Here is a 15,781-nt window from a genome sequence, read left to right on the forward strand (position 1 = left end):
TCGGCCTAGTGATAGAATTGAGATTCAAATAGTGACAGGTTGATAGCTCATCGCCTAAAATAAAAATCTCAGGGTTTATCCATTTGTTGCCTTTTACGACATCCAAGGCAAAGAGAAGGAGTGGTTATATTATTTTTTTTTTATTGGTGCCGGGAACCACTCGGCACGTAGGTATTATCTTTATAGTTACTTAATTACTAGAAATCACTCAAAAATATGTTTACTTGATGATATATAAGTAATATAAAATCTTCGACTTTTAACGTAAAATATTTTTATATTTGAAAGGCAATTGTATTAAAAGTGGAATTTTATTGTTTCTAAATAAATACGCATCAAGTTAAATTCGTTTGAATTTGTGTCAGTCATCATAATAAAAAAAAAGCGACAAACAAATATTTTAATGACAGCTGAGAAATAAGTTTGAAATGCTGAGAAATAAGTTTGAAATTTCTTCATTTCTTCATAAACAAGCCAGCATTATGTTCACAAACAAATTACGCTAGTGTTAAATTTTATGTACTGTCTAATTCCGGCCCTATGCAAAATTTATGGATCGGCTTAAACAGTACTTACGCCGGCCCTGGCGTAACGTTTGCTTGTAAGGAATTCCAGGAATAACTCGGGACCCTAGATCCCGCCAGAATTTGTAACACCCGATTAAATATTTAGGATACTTTATCTTTATTGGATTCTGAGGAAAGATAAAATGGGATGTATTGATAAAGAATATTGAAGGCCTCTGTGGCGCAGCGGTAGTACGCTTGTATGTGACCGGAGGTCCCCGGTTCGAATGCCGGCAAGGCTATGATGAAAAAGTTCTTTTTTCCCAAGTTTATAAGCCAATCCCTTAATCGCCTTTTACGACATCCATGGGAAAGAGATGGAGTGGTCCTATTCTTTTTCTATCGGTGCCGGGAACCACACGGCACTTGAATTTGGTCTTTAGAATAAATAATATTTTAACTGACTACTTCATATGATTTGATGTTTTTACGCTGTTTACGCGTTATAGTAAGATAGAATATCATATGATTTTTCATTTGGTACACATTTTGTCGGCCTGCGACACTATATGAAATATTTGGCGACGAAGGGCTGGCGACTTGTCACTGTTTGAATCTCAATTCTATCAAGCTGAACGTGACTTTTTAGTATTTTCAAGACTGTGTTGGCTCTGTCTACCTCGCAACAGATGTGGACGTGATTATATGAATATACCTACGTAGGGAAGATAAGATACATTTTCACGATATGCCATTTCATTGAAGGACAATCTAGATAATGCACAAAATTAGATGGAATGGTCTTATTTTAACCTGCTGACAGCCACATAGGTAAGATAATGGTAATTACGTAGACAGAGCTAATCGTCTCAAAGAGACTCGAAGTATTTAAAAATAATATTATACAGATAATGATGACTGCTATTTTATAACGTAAAAAAGGAAATCCCAAATCTATAATTTTTTTTTTAAGTGACTTTGTTTAAGTATGCACAAAATTGTGAGATACAAAGTAAGTCTTACTTTAAAATAGCGTACCGGACTAGCGAAAATAACATTAAGCAAACCGATCTATAATCTATAGCTTTTTTCTTCCTCTAAATAAATGCGGCTAAACCCAACCCAACGTAATCAAAAAGCCTTGCGAAAACCAACGCTATGCAATAATGACCATCCTTGATTACGGCATTAAATCCTATTTTATTGGCGTTGGCAACACTGAATAAGCAGAACACAATGTTTGTACCGCATTAAACTTGATAAGAAACATCTTTACACTTTACTACTGGCCTGATTTTACTTGGGATTCATTCTCGTGGGAATGTAAATATGGATAATTGAGGTTTTCAGTTTTTGTTAATGATTTGATGAATAATTAATTATATCATCAAGCCAAAATACTGAGCGTGGTCAATCAGTCTTTTAAAGACAGTTGGCTCTGTCTAGCCCATAAGAGATATAGAGGTGCCTATATGTATGTTGATGAATGATATGGTGGTGCCAATATTTTGAGTTGACCACCAAAATACACAATACACAAGACTTATTCCAAGAATTAATCATTATTTAAAGATTATATAAATACAGTATCAGATATCCCAATCAATACGATTTCCCTGTTCACACACTCTCCTTGCAAAGTGTCAATATTGCGTAAAAATTTCCTGAACATAATGTCATAGCCGAAAAAAAATACGCCCTCTCTGAAAAGTATTAACTCTTTGTAGAGTACGAAATCTAAATGAAGTCAGAAAAGTATTGCGCGATGACGCGGCAGGATTTACGAATGCTACACAAGATTCCACTCAATTTACATCTCAGCGGCGCGAGTGCGTATTCCGGCAATTGTTTCCATCAACTTACGCCTGAATATTCACACTGTAGGTCTTTCTTAGACTGTGACATTATTTTGAAAATGATGAAGTTTTTGCTGTACAAATTAAATAACTCCGGCTTTCGCACATAACTTTTGAACGGCTGAATGGAATTAATATAAAATTATCGTCATTACTTAATTCATTAATTAAAAATACAATTTTATACAATGACATAGACTTAGTAAACTTGGTTTCTATCTATGTTTTTGTTGTCCTCACTTTAAAAGCGCTGAAACAAATTGTAAATATTATCTTCCAGAGCAGTCCATCAGTCTGGCCGCTACGATTGATATTAACTCGCATAACTATATTGCATGCAAAATTCATATCAAATTGTTTAAATTTTAACTCATATTATATTGTGCCGTGTGGTTCCCGGCACCAATGCAAAAAAGAATAGGACCACTCCATCTCTTTCCTATGGATGTCGTAAAAGGCGACTAGGGGATAGGGTTATAAAATTGTGATCCTTTTTTTTAAGCGATGGGCTAACAATCTGTCGCTATTTGGATCTCAATTCCATCATTAAACCGAGCAGCTGAACGTGGCCATTCAGTCTTTTCGGGACTATTGACTATATGTATGTATGTGTGTTACATATTAAAAAAAAATTAAACTACAAACAAACTCTTTGATACACCAATCATCAGTTCCCGACTGCCGCCGGCTGCTAATCGTTTGCCGATCGCTCGCCAATCGCTTGCCTCGTGTTTACGCTCTATTTCTCATTGTGTGATGTTCCATCAATCTTGCCCCGGCCGCTTCCTCCACACACGCCCTCATGTTCAGAATCAATAACGATAAATCAAATTTCTGCTCATTCTGTTGAAAAAAATAACGGTTTATCTCCTTTGAGAGACGTTTTCTACAATTTAAACTTTTGCACAAATAATATTTTATCCTACTACTATTATAAAGGCGAAAGTTTGTATGGATGTATGGATGTTTGTTACTCTTTCACGCAAAAACTACTGAACCGATTACCATGAAATTTGGTATGTAGGTAGCTGAAGACCCAGAATAACACATTGGCTACTTTTTATCCCAGAGTTCCCGCGGGATTGATAGGGTTTCCATGCGGACGAAGTCGCGGGCGGCCTCTAGTATTGTTATAATTCTACGACAGAAAGGCACACTTTATTTTATCCTAATTGACTTAAAAGCTTAAGAAGGAACTTATAACTTGAGAAAATTCTTGTCATGTAAAAATTACAAATCACATCATTATAGCCTCTATTGAATTTCTACTGCACTGTTATAAATAGTACTACGTTGGCAATATTCATAATACTATCAGAATATCAGAGATATTAGAGGTTTATTGATCCAAACTTGTTTAGACTAACTTAAAAGATGCGATGAATAGGGTACCGGACAACTTTTCAGATTGTGGTTAAAAATAATCTTTATTTATTTATATATCCATAAAAAATATTATTTTAAATAAATAAATCTTTTGGAGTATTTAAAAACGTCAAAAACGTAATTTATTTAAAATTGCCGCGAAAACAGCACTTTACGTCAATTCAGATCGCGTGACGTCATATGTTTGGAAAACAAACTACAAGCCCTATTCCAAGTGATCAGTGCTTGGATAATTTAAGTATTTTCTCGCAGATCTAGAAACATGCAAAACCCATAAATATCTAACCTTTAAAATCATAGAAAAAAAACATATGTGAAAATAACTTTGTAAACAATGAAACTAGTTTTAGGTTATGTTTTCGTTTGTTATTTCTTCAATCATTTCTGTTGTTAAGATAAACAAAAAGAGGTTGAAATACTTACACAAATGTTTTCACATTGCTAAATTCAGCAAAATAAAAGTCGGTATTAGTGGCAAAGAAACTGCCGACCATGAAAATATCAATCTTTTGGGAGATTTCTATTGTCGGCTTGTAACCTTGTTCCATGATAAAAGCTTGATAGGCGGCTTCAAGCACTTGCGACAACTTCTGTTATGAGTAAAGTCCTTCAATTCGTAACTAATTACAATTATTTTTTTTTAGAAAAATGCAAATAAATCGTAGAATAACTCGAAATAACATACAAAGCAGTGGTGTTTATTTATCACTCATTACGTATGACGTCACCCACTGTGATTGGTGTTTGGGTTCTTACGCTGCACAGATAAAAAATATTGGATTTTTGCAACTTTATTTATTGTTTTAAAATTATAAATCATTGTTATTTCTTAAAAATCTTTATTAAGTGATGTTCTTCTATAACAAACTTTATTTTAAAACACAACATAGATTTTTTTTCGATTACTGTCCGGTACCCTATTTATAATGATTTTTAATGTATATTTTACTAAGCAGTACTAGTTCGCGAAATATTAGAAATATGCAAGATTGTGTCCATTATTTGCAAGATTGCATAAAGATTAGTTTGTATATAAATCTTTACTGCGGCCGGGCGTGGGGACGACCGCTCCCTCACTTTTATTGCGGACATAAAGCAAGTTTACTGCTCTGTTATCTGATGCTGGTGCCGGGAAGTTCGCCAGGTCCTCCCGGGTAGCCTCAGCATGGACTTCTTAGGACTCCAGACGGGATATTAGGGGTATTGGCTGCGCGGGTCAGGTCGCTGTTAGGCAAATTGTACGGGTCTCTTTTAGCAAAGAAACTTCTAAATGAACTTCCATTCTTGTGAAGTACAGTGAAACTACAAACAAATATCTTTTGACCTAAATGGTAGACAGGGACTACATGTTTCAACTTAGCACGATCCCTGCGTACATCGTTTGCTACATCTACACTTTACAATATTTTTAAAGCGAACTATTCGGATTAGTACTCACGATCTGACCTTTCTCCAGAGTTTTCATCAATGTAGTTACTTAAACTTACTCAATGAAACTAGGTATAATTTGTTATTTTTGGGAACTTCACAATCATCAAACTGGTAAATGTTATAAGATTGATCTCTAGAAATCTTTGTTTTTAATCTAGTAAATAAATTAAGTCTTTACAATTGTATCTACAATAGGGAGGACACTATTCTATATTATGTACATCGGTCAATTCGTTTCCAATCTATTAAATCAGTTATACCAATGATAAGCCGTTGATGGATTAATAATTTGATACTAGTCTAATTCAAAGGGCTAAATGGCTAACACTTAGTCCTGATTTAGTACATTAATCTATTTATTTAGATAGATAGATAAAACTCTTTATTGCACAATAAGAGTAAAACATACAAAACAGACAGAGATGGTACAAAGGCGGAATTATCGATAATGTATTCTCTTTCAGTCAACTTTTGGGGGGAAGGAAACCAAACAGGAGATTGGCGTTGGTTATTTATTTATTTAAACTTTATGCATGTAAAATTTTCAACAGGTGGACTTAATGCCACAAGGCATTCTCTGCCAGTCGAGCATTTAAATCATACATAGCTAGATTGTTAATTAGTAGCTTAATTATTTAATAATACAGAATTACAAAAAGATATTAATAATTTGATTATGTAGGATTATTAAAAATAAATATTTGTAGACAAGAAGAAATAGCATCCGACCCTGTTTAGACATATGTTTACAATTATTACGAGTATATGTGTATTACTGCATATAAGCAGTAATCTCATCATATACAAAAGTGAAGTTAGTAGTAGGCTGTAATTTTTATTTCTTGCATATGATAAAAAAGATGTGATAATGTGCCGTGTGGTTCCCGACACCAATACAAAAAAGAATAGGACCACTCCATCTCTTTCCCATGGATGTCGTTAAAGGCGACTAAGGGACAGGCTTACAAACTTGGGATTCTTTTTTAGGCGATGGGCTAGCAACCTATCACTATTTGAATCTCAATTCTATCATTAAGAAAATATCTGAACGTGGCCATTCAGTCTTTTCAAGACTGTTGCCTCTGTCTAGCCCACAAGGGATATAGACGTGACCATATGTATGTATGTAGGTAATAAAAAGGAGTGATTGAACTCTATTTAGAGTGCTTATAGATAAAACGATGTGTCCCAGAGCGCATCGCATCGATCACGTGACCCTGTAACCTCGCGTTTGCCAATAACTTGGCAATTTCTTTGGAATTCTTTTACTGAGAACTAGCGTTCCCGATCGCTCCCTCAGGAGGGAACACACGCTCGCGATTGTATCCTGAATGCTCCCAAATTTGATTCCGGCAAACGTTATATTACATTTGTTATCTCAAAGGAATCCTTTGCATATACAGATCGCTTGTATATTGACTACATACATATGGGCACTTTTCTCTCCCGGGGGGTAGACAGAGACTACATCAACAGCATGCAGCGACCGTGACATGTGGAAAGATAACAAGATACAAACAAACAAATAGATGTGTCTGTTTACGTATATCCGTTAATTAGATAGATAGATAGAAAATTCATTTATTTGATTTGCTACATACAATTTACAATTTCATATGAAATACAAATTAATAGGGTGTGAGTTGCAGCAATACAAAAAGGTCACAACTCAACGAATTTATTGCTGTAGAGCAAAACGCTGCAAAAAATTTTCAGTTATGACCTAGGTGCTAGTGCAGGTCAATTTGCGCACGTAACAAAAAAATAAACATAAATTAACAAAGACTCGTGTCGTGACTTAAAGTTTCAATTGTATATGTGTGGTAAATGTAGCCGCTTAATAACCAAAAGAGTATTCCAAAATACTTTTTATATTACTTGTAAATCTTAAAAACCGTTTACCATTTAGAAAGTTTTTTTTGCAGATGCCTTAAAACCCGTGTGATGCTGTGATGGGTTATAAAATAAAACGATAGCCCACAAAGCTCACTGACAAAGTCAAACAGAATAATAAAGTGTTATGATTTTCACCTGGAGACTAGAGTTTTGAAGTTAGTGCACACTTTAGAATCATAATACCTTATATGACTGTAATTTGGAAACAATATCCACTTATTTAATACCTAATTTTGTTTTAGAGCGCAGCTGAACGCGGCCTTTAAGTCTTTTCAAGACTTTTGGTTCTATCTACCTCGCAAGGGATATAGACGTGAGTATATCTATGTATGTAATATGTATAAAATAAAACTAGAATACCCACGAAAACGAGATATCTCGCTAATAAACATTATACATACTTTCTTTGATATGAGTACTATAAAGAGATATTTAACGGCCCATCATACATTTGTTATTCTGTTAAAATCAAATTTTAAGGAATACGTTGGAAGTTACACAACTTCGTTATCTCACCATCTAACTTGTATACTACTCAACACATTCCCCCACCACAATTTCAGTATCAAGTTAGCAGCACTTAGCGAACTACTAATTAATAATTGATCCTTACTGGGGCTGCGTGCGTAAACGCGACATAATTAATTTAAAGCAAGCGCGATCCTGTGTTCAAGATTTTTTAAATCGTCTTTAGAGCTGTTACTATATTTAACTTTGAAGAAGAAGAAGAATGAGATATGAAAAAATATAATAATCTATCAACGCTGAAACGGTAGTAAAAAAGTTTCCTAGAAAAATCCCACCTCACAAGATTACGAGAGTTTAGGAACCAACTACAAATAATTTAGGGCCTTACAAAGCAATGGTGTGCCCTCAATATTTTACCTGAAATGTACCGCAATGTAGACCTCATCTTGTTTGGAATCAGGCCTTAAACATCGGCCTGAAAATTAATAAATATATGCGGGACAAATCACACAGATTGAGTAAGCCTCGAAGTAAGTTCGAAACTTGTGTTACGAGATACTAACTCAACGATACTATATTTTATAATAAATACTTAGATAGATAAACATCCAAGACCAATCAGAGAAAGTTCGTTTCTTATCATGCCCTGACCAGGATTCGAACCCGGGACCTCCGGTGTTACAGACAAGCGTATTACCGCTGCGCCACAGAGGCCGTTAAAAATTAAACAAATAAATCCATTCGTACAGGCCATTAGACCACCTGACAACAAAGATAGCTCAATTGAATTACAAAATCTTAACCTACCAAGCACACAGGTGCGTACGAAAGATGTTGTTATTCATAGTAAGGGGTGGCATAGCTTGTAAAATTGAGTGGAATACTGTGTACGTTTCGTTCACCAATTCCGCCCCGTCAGCCGGTGTATTCGAAAACTTCGTCCTTATCCCGCTAACATTTTGAGAAATGTTTCTTGTGTTATCGAGTTTTATAAGGACCGAAGTAGGTATGTGTTTAGTTGATATTATGTTTCGTTCGTGTGTGAATATAATCGAATTGAATAATTGAATAATATTCCACGAAATGTCACTTACAAAATATTTAAAAAGCTTATAGATATGGCACGTATTTAATTCAATTCTTGATGGATACATTATAGTTCTTAGAAATTTTATCCTTTAGTTAACTAATGTCAAGATTGATACTCTCTAAAGGTCTTAATTCTAGAAAGAAATGTATTTAATTACTTACATAGTTTTCACTTCTTATTGTAATTCAAGTAAAAGTATGTATCAATACAACTTAGTATTAACATATTTTTAATCAAAAACATATGAACAAAATACATAATGATCTCACCTCTTTCCCGAAGAGGTAAGGAGTGCCTACCGTTTTCCACAAGCCACGATCCCTGCACTTTTTTGCTACATACAACAATCTTTTCACAAACTATCCAATAACTACAATAATACTTGGGTTTCTTTAGCCCATAATCAAGTCAGATATTCTACTTACAAAACAATAAGTTATGTATCAGGGGGTGCCCATTATAGCGGATCATTTACCCCCATTAACCATATTGCAACCAGCCGACCCTATGTTTAGGGTAATACGCTATTTGCAAAGGAAGGGTTATGTTACACGTTCGTTTCATACTTATGTTGGTAAGCATTGTTATATCAATTACAGTGTAGAAACCATAAATTAATTAACGTTGTATACCCGTTATTAGAAGCCAAAGAAATAAATTTTTGATTTTTTAATTTAATATTAAACAGATGAAGAGTAAATGTTCATAAGCGGCTTACCATAATCTAGGTTTTTTTAAATTCAAGATTGGATTAGACATTTGTCTTCCGTCTCACCTAATGATAAGTGACGATGAAGATTAAGTTGCTACATGCCTATCCAAGAGATACCTATTTATTCTATTAAGCATAGAGGTAACAAGTCAGTAGGGATATAATGAGCTTGTAGTAAGTATAATAATATAATAATAATAAATAAATAAATCCAAAAAGTATACACTAGCACTAGCTGTGCCCGCGACTTCGTCCGCGTGGAATAGTTATTTTGGGCATCATTGAAGCCCTCAAGGATGAATAATATTCCCCGTTTCTTTTTCACATTCTCCATCACTTCTTTGCTCCTAAAAGTTGCAGCGTGATATTGTATAGCCTAAAGCATTCCTCGATAAATGATCTATTCAACACAGAAAAAATTTTTCAATTCGATCCCGTAGTTCCTGAGATGAGCGCGTTCAAAAAAACGAATAAACTCTTCAGCTTTATAATATTACTTTAGATAAAGATAATATAATTATGTACATCTTTATACCTCACGGATTAGCCAAGTCTTGAAAAAAACATAAATATTTAATGATGACATTGACAAAGCTATTCACCTAACCAGAGCCGATAATGACGAGAGTGAACTCGATGACGAGGAGTAACTTTGAGCAGCTTGAACTCGTCAGGCGTTGGCGCGGAGATAACGGAACTTTGGGCCAAATTGTGTGACAAATGTTCAGACTGTCTGTTTGTTTACGCCGGCTGCCCTCCGGACAGATTACCGTGAAATATGCCGACCTTCTTGTTTACACCGCTATTTATGAAGGTTACAGATACCCTTGAGCAACCAAGAAATTGGTCCAATCGAACTTGGGCTTGATTTTACATCCTACTACTATTATAAAGGCGAAAGTTTGTATGGATGTTTGTGACTCTTTCACGCAAAAACTACTGAACCGATTACCATGAAATTTGGTATGTAGGTAGCTGAAGACCCAGAATAACACGTAGGCTACTTTTTATCCCAGAGTTCCCGCGGGATTGATAGGGTTTCCATGCGGACGAAGTCGCGGGCGGCCTCTAGTACACTATATATCTTCCAGTAGTCTCGAACAGAGATAACTTTTACCTGCTGAATAACAGAATTGAGATTTAAATAGTGGCATATTCTTTTTTATTTTTAATGACTTGATCATATCCAGCCATCAACAAACAAGTTTTTGTAGAATTTATGAGGAGAGATTTGATAAAAAGACTTTATAAGGCAGAGCTGATCTTTTAAGAACCAAACGAATGTCTTAAATAAGGGAGACGTTAGAGTACCCGTAATCGTCGAGTGACAAAAATAATGAGCTCGGAGGAAGCGAGAGAATTTATAAGGACCGTAGCAAATGTAAATCCATAGTCTCTGCCTACCCCAATGGGAGGCAGGCGTGATGGTATGTATGTAAAATTTTAGTGACATACCTATTCTGATATGGATACAATAAAGACTCTTGTCTCGTCTACAATAATTTGCGAAACCTAACTGGTAACATTATTTTATTTTTTTTATTTTATCCACACTTCCACACTAATAATAAAGAGGAAAGATTTGTATTTTTGTATGTTTGTGTGGAATAAACTCAAAAACTACTGGTCCGATTTTGATAAAATTTGGCACAGATATAGAATAGACCTTCAAAAGTGACATAGGCATAAATTTGTTTTGAAATAAATTAGTTTTCAGGTAGAAAAATATGTCCACCCGTGCGAAGCCGGGGCGGGCCGCTATTTTATATATTTGTATGACCAAGTTTTACAATCATTAGCTTTTAAAATATACATTTAACCCTTGACATGCCTGGTACAAACAAATGAGAAATTCAAATAGTTAGCTAATTAAAACCACAACAAAGACCAATCTTCACCATGAACATGGAGCTCCCGGTCCAGTGACCACACATTCACGTCATTAGCCGAAACAGCCGGCCGTGTGTCGATAAACAACGCTAATAGCGCGCTTTATAATGAGCTCACAAATTCGAACGGACTGTTTAGAATTGGCTTTCATGGATGACTTGATTCTAGTAACGTATTATGGAGCTCGGAGTACTAAAGTTGCTTATATAAAATCACTTACGCCAAACAGCTGGAAGCCACGTTCAGCTGTTTGGCTTTATCATAGAGATTAAAATAGTGACAGGTTGCTAGCTCATCGCCTAAAAGAGGAATCCCAAGTTTATAAGCCAAAATCCTTTAGTCACCTTTTTCGACATCCATGGGAAAGAGATGGAGAAGTCCTATTATTTTTTCTATTGGTGCCGCATTTTAGTCAATTTTAAATCCATCATACGCATGAGTCGATTTCGATGAAAATCTGACGGAAATAAAATATGACAACGAAATTCCAAGAGCTTGAAGTATCCTTTGACCTACTTTAATTAAAGGCACCCCCGTTGCAAAGTGGGTCTATGGATCTTGCGACAATGGAATCTCCACATCGTTATGACCTCGGGTCGAGTGCAGAAGGAGGATGCAATTAGTGTAAAATGTTGCGATAATTATGAACGTCATTTCGTTTAAGAGCTCGTGGTAAATAGTGATTCGAATCTTAAATGAGAACACGACTTTATATCTTAAGGGGTCGACAGAGCCAGCCCTCTCGAAAATACTAAAAATGCACGTATAAATGATAGAATTGAAATCAAAAAGTGACATGTTGCTGACCCATCATCAAAAAAAAATCCAAAGTTAATAGGCCTATCCCTCGGTCGCTTTTTACGACATCCATGGGAAAGACATGATATGGTTCTATTCTCAAATACCGAAGACCACACAATAAAGGCGTTACAATAATGTTTAGAGGAACTTGCAAATCTGAATATGTATCCACGACATGAACATAATTAATTATTACCATAATCTACGCTGTGTCAAATTAATTAGTATCAGTTTCTTTATATCTTGAAATTGGATACACTTTATCATTAATTAATCTCTATTGTTTAAAATGTACTTATCGCTTACTAAGCGTTAAGTATCAAACAAACTGCACCCTATCTGAGGCTAATGAGATCACAGCAGATGGTCCATATTTGTAATAACGCACCCTGCCCAATCTTGAATTGTGGTCATGTCTATTAATGAATTCCCTCCTTTCCCTCTCTTGCCCGATAGATACAACTTGATGATTTTCAAGGCAAGAGTGAATAGGCATCTCATCGTGCTTACCACCAGGCAGATTGAAGTCAAACGCAATCACATCTATTTAAAACAAAGAGCTTTGAGTTCTCTCCAGGAAAAAAAACGCAACGATCGATCTAATCAAAGGGAACAAAATTCAGAAAGCAGACAGACTAACATAGCCAGGTTTTACAAATAAATAAATATATACGGGACAAATTACACAGATTGAATTAGCCCCGAAGTAAGTGCGAGAGTTGTGTTACGAGATACTAACTCAACGATACTATATTTTACAATAAATACTTATATAGATAAACATCCAAGATACAGGCCAATCAGAAAAAGTTCTATTCTCTTCATGCCCTGGCCGGTATTCGAATCCGGAACCTCTGATGTCACACAAATGCCGTCAAACAAAAATGGTTAATTGATAGCGTCCTCCTGGCGTTCGTCGCATATATCTTAACTTCTCTGGAGGGGAGTCCCGGTTACATCTTTTGACCATTATCCTGTATTGGGTAAGTCAGGTTTTACATAAAGCGGCTCCTGCCTGATCTCCGCAACCTTCGCAGGGGAACCTAACCCACATGGATCATGGTAAAAGCTGCACAAAATGAACCATTCCATTAGTATTAGTCCCAGTTCACTACATCCACGTGACAGATGACGGAGTGGTTCTTTTCAATAAAATGGGAATCACGCGGCGTGCTTAAAACTGTTAATTGATTGATTGATAGAATAAAATGGCGACCGAATGGAATCAGTGATATTTAATAAAATAAAAGTTGGATATATTTCAGTTCGGGGAGTTTTTGTCATCGGTCGGGAGTTGGATTGAAAATCAGCGGGCGCTCGGAGGCTGGCTTTCAATTACTTCATTTAAATTTGACCGTGATAAATGGCTTTCTCGTTTTTGGAGGTAATTTTGGTGGTTTTATTTCTTATATTAACCGTAATAAAAATTATTACTTTTTTTAAGGGACCATAATCTATTATAGGATAGAATCTCAACATCTATTTTTATAAGCAATCTTAACTAGTATAACAATTAGGTCCTGGAATATGTGTCCATATTAACATGGTCATTGGGTTATTTCTCTTCCAAACTAACCATTTTACTCCTGAATTATGTTTAAAGGGCTCATGCGCAAAAGGTCTCTTTCGCAAAATGTCCCCTGATCGTAAAATGTTGCTTTCGCAAAATGTCTCAAAGGCTGACCCTTCCTTGAGATGTAATCAGGACAAACGCCCAGAGGATTATGGAGAAAAAAACAAGAAATGGTAACTAGAGACTTTTGTCACCAGTTTTTGTTAGAGACTTTGTTCCCATATAATTATATATTATCAGAAAATGCTACACATAATAAAATCTGAATCGCTTCATATTTCAGAATTATGTGTGATCTTGATTGCAAAATCTTCTAAAAATCTAGTCGGAATAATTACGCTTAATTAATCTACGGAAATGCAAAGTTATAAACTATGTCGCACGATTTCTCATCTCTTCAAATCTCATGCACAGAGATAAAACATTTTTCATAGAGTTTATTACAGCATAACTCAGAGCAGAGTGACCTCTATATAGTGTAAAAAATAAAAGTGCATAAATACCTATTACCACAAAAAAAAATGCAATAAAAGTAAACGCGGACAGTCCGAATAGTTCCCCATTATATCCTCAAGCAAAAAGAGGTAGACCACTGAAAACGAGAACATATCTCCGCCAGTTTCAGAATTTAACCCAGCACAGATTTCACCCCTATTCGGCTAACTCTTATTAAACATTAACCGTCTTACAACTCGTTAACTAGACCGTCTAATGCTAGATTAAACTTTAAGGTTACCTCTAGCGGTGCGGGCTCCGTAGCCTTGATATATTATTCACTGTTCACACTAACATTTTAATTCACAATCACTACACGGTTCACGTCACTTTCTTCGCGTTGAGATGTCGACTCTAGTCGAGGTCGAAGTCTGCGGGACTAACGGACAAAGAGGCAGGATACGTGCGAACGATGCGGCCGGTGCCGCGCGACTAGCTGTTCAGGCCGCGCTGAATTTCAGCTGCGCCGTCGCCCTGCCCAAGCTCGGGCTCACCGGTTTAAATATTACACTATATATTTTATGCGTTCCATATTTAAACTTAGATTTTTTTTTAATTTCTGACTATAATACGAATCAAGGGATATCCCTTTAATACAAGTTCGTAGTTGATATTTGGTAACCAGATACGAACATGGATTTTGTTTCTTGCTTGATAATCAGACGTTTTGTCGTTTTTGTAATGTTTCATAACCAGCTTCGAAAATGGTTTTTCTTTCCTCTGTTCATAACTACAAAAACTAACAAACTTTCTTCTTTTAAGTGATGGCCAGCTATCTAATTTCACTTCTTTTATCTTAATCTCACTTCACTCAATGAAAACTTTTTAATTCGACAAGCAGAACAACATACAATACCTCATTTCCAATAGCACATAATATATCTCGTAAAACTGTCGTAAAAGCCGATCAAATTCCCAAAAGTATCGACGTGTTGGCGACAGCTGTTGTCACGTTAAGAACTCAGTCAAACTGATTCTGAGTGTTGTTTCAATATCGTGAGTTTCTCGAGCACTTGTTACATATATTCATAAAGTTCACTTTCCTTTGTAAGTTTTATTTACTTATGGATCATAAAAGATGCACATTACATCTCTTTCCTATACATGTATACATATGGTCACGTCTATATCCCTTGCGGGGTAGACAGAGCCAACAGTCTTGAAAAGATTGAAAGGCCACGTTCAGCTATATTGCTTTATGATGCAATTGACTGTCTACCCCACAAGGAATATAAACGTGATTATATGTATGTATGTAGAAATCTAAAGATTTTTAAAAATAACTTCAGAAATAAAGATTCAAGATACATCTACGAAAAATCTATACTGGATCTGTCTTATAATTTTAAAGATACCTTTTATGTTCAAACTGGAAGAGCCACTAATGCACCTTCAACAAAGAAATGAAAGAGCTGTTGCCACAATAGGTCCAATATCAATTTGCAGCCATTTTTATTAAATTTCATCTGTCCACTGGCCTTATTGGCGCGGAGTGGAGTGAAGGCGAGCGATCACATTACCCTCCTTTGTGGACCGGCGACCCCACGGGTAACTCTAGATGCTTCATTATGCAAATAATCGTTTCTCGTATACAAAGGAAAGGTGCCGACTGCTGAAAATTATTGTGAATATTTTTAGTACATACATATAATCACGTCTATATCCCTTGTGGGGTAG

At 35.6% G+C, this 15,781-nt stretch overlaps 1 protein-coding gene across 1 annotated transcript in view; it reads right to left on the reverse strand.

Annotated features, from left to right (window-relative positions):
* LOC106134120 (neuroligin-1) overlaps positions 1-14,480 on the reverse strand; it is a 104,040-nt gene extending 89,560 nt beyond the window's left edge. Inside the window, exon 1 of the mRNA XM_060946594.1 lies at positions 14,346-14,480. The gene's annotated coding sequence lies outside the window, so the exon portion shown is untranslated. The remainder of the gene's footprint in view (positions 1-14,345) is intronic.
* Positions 14,481-15,781: the final 1,301 nt, after the last annotated feature.

The sequence above is a fragment of the Amyelois transitella genome, chromosome 2, assembly GCF_032362555.1.
Source record: "Amyelois transitella isolate CPQ chromosome 2, ilAmyTran1.1, whole genome shotgun sequence".
NCBI classification, from domain to species: domain Eukaryota; kingdom Metazoa; phylum Arthropoda; class Insecta; order Lepidoptera; family Pyralidae; genus Amyelois; species Amyelois transitella.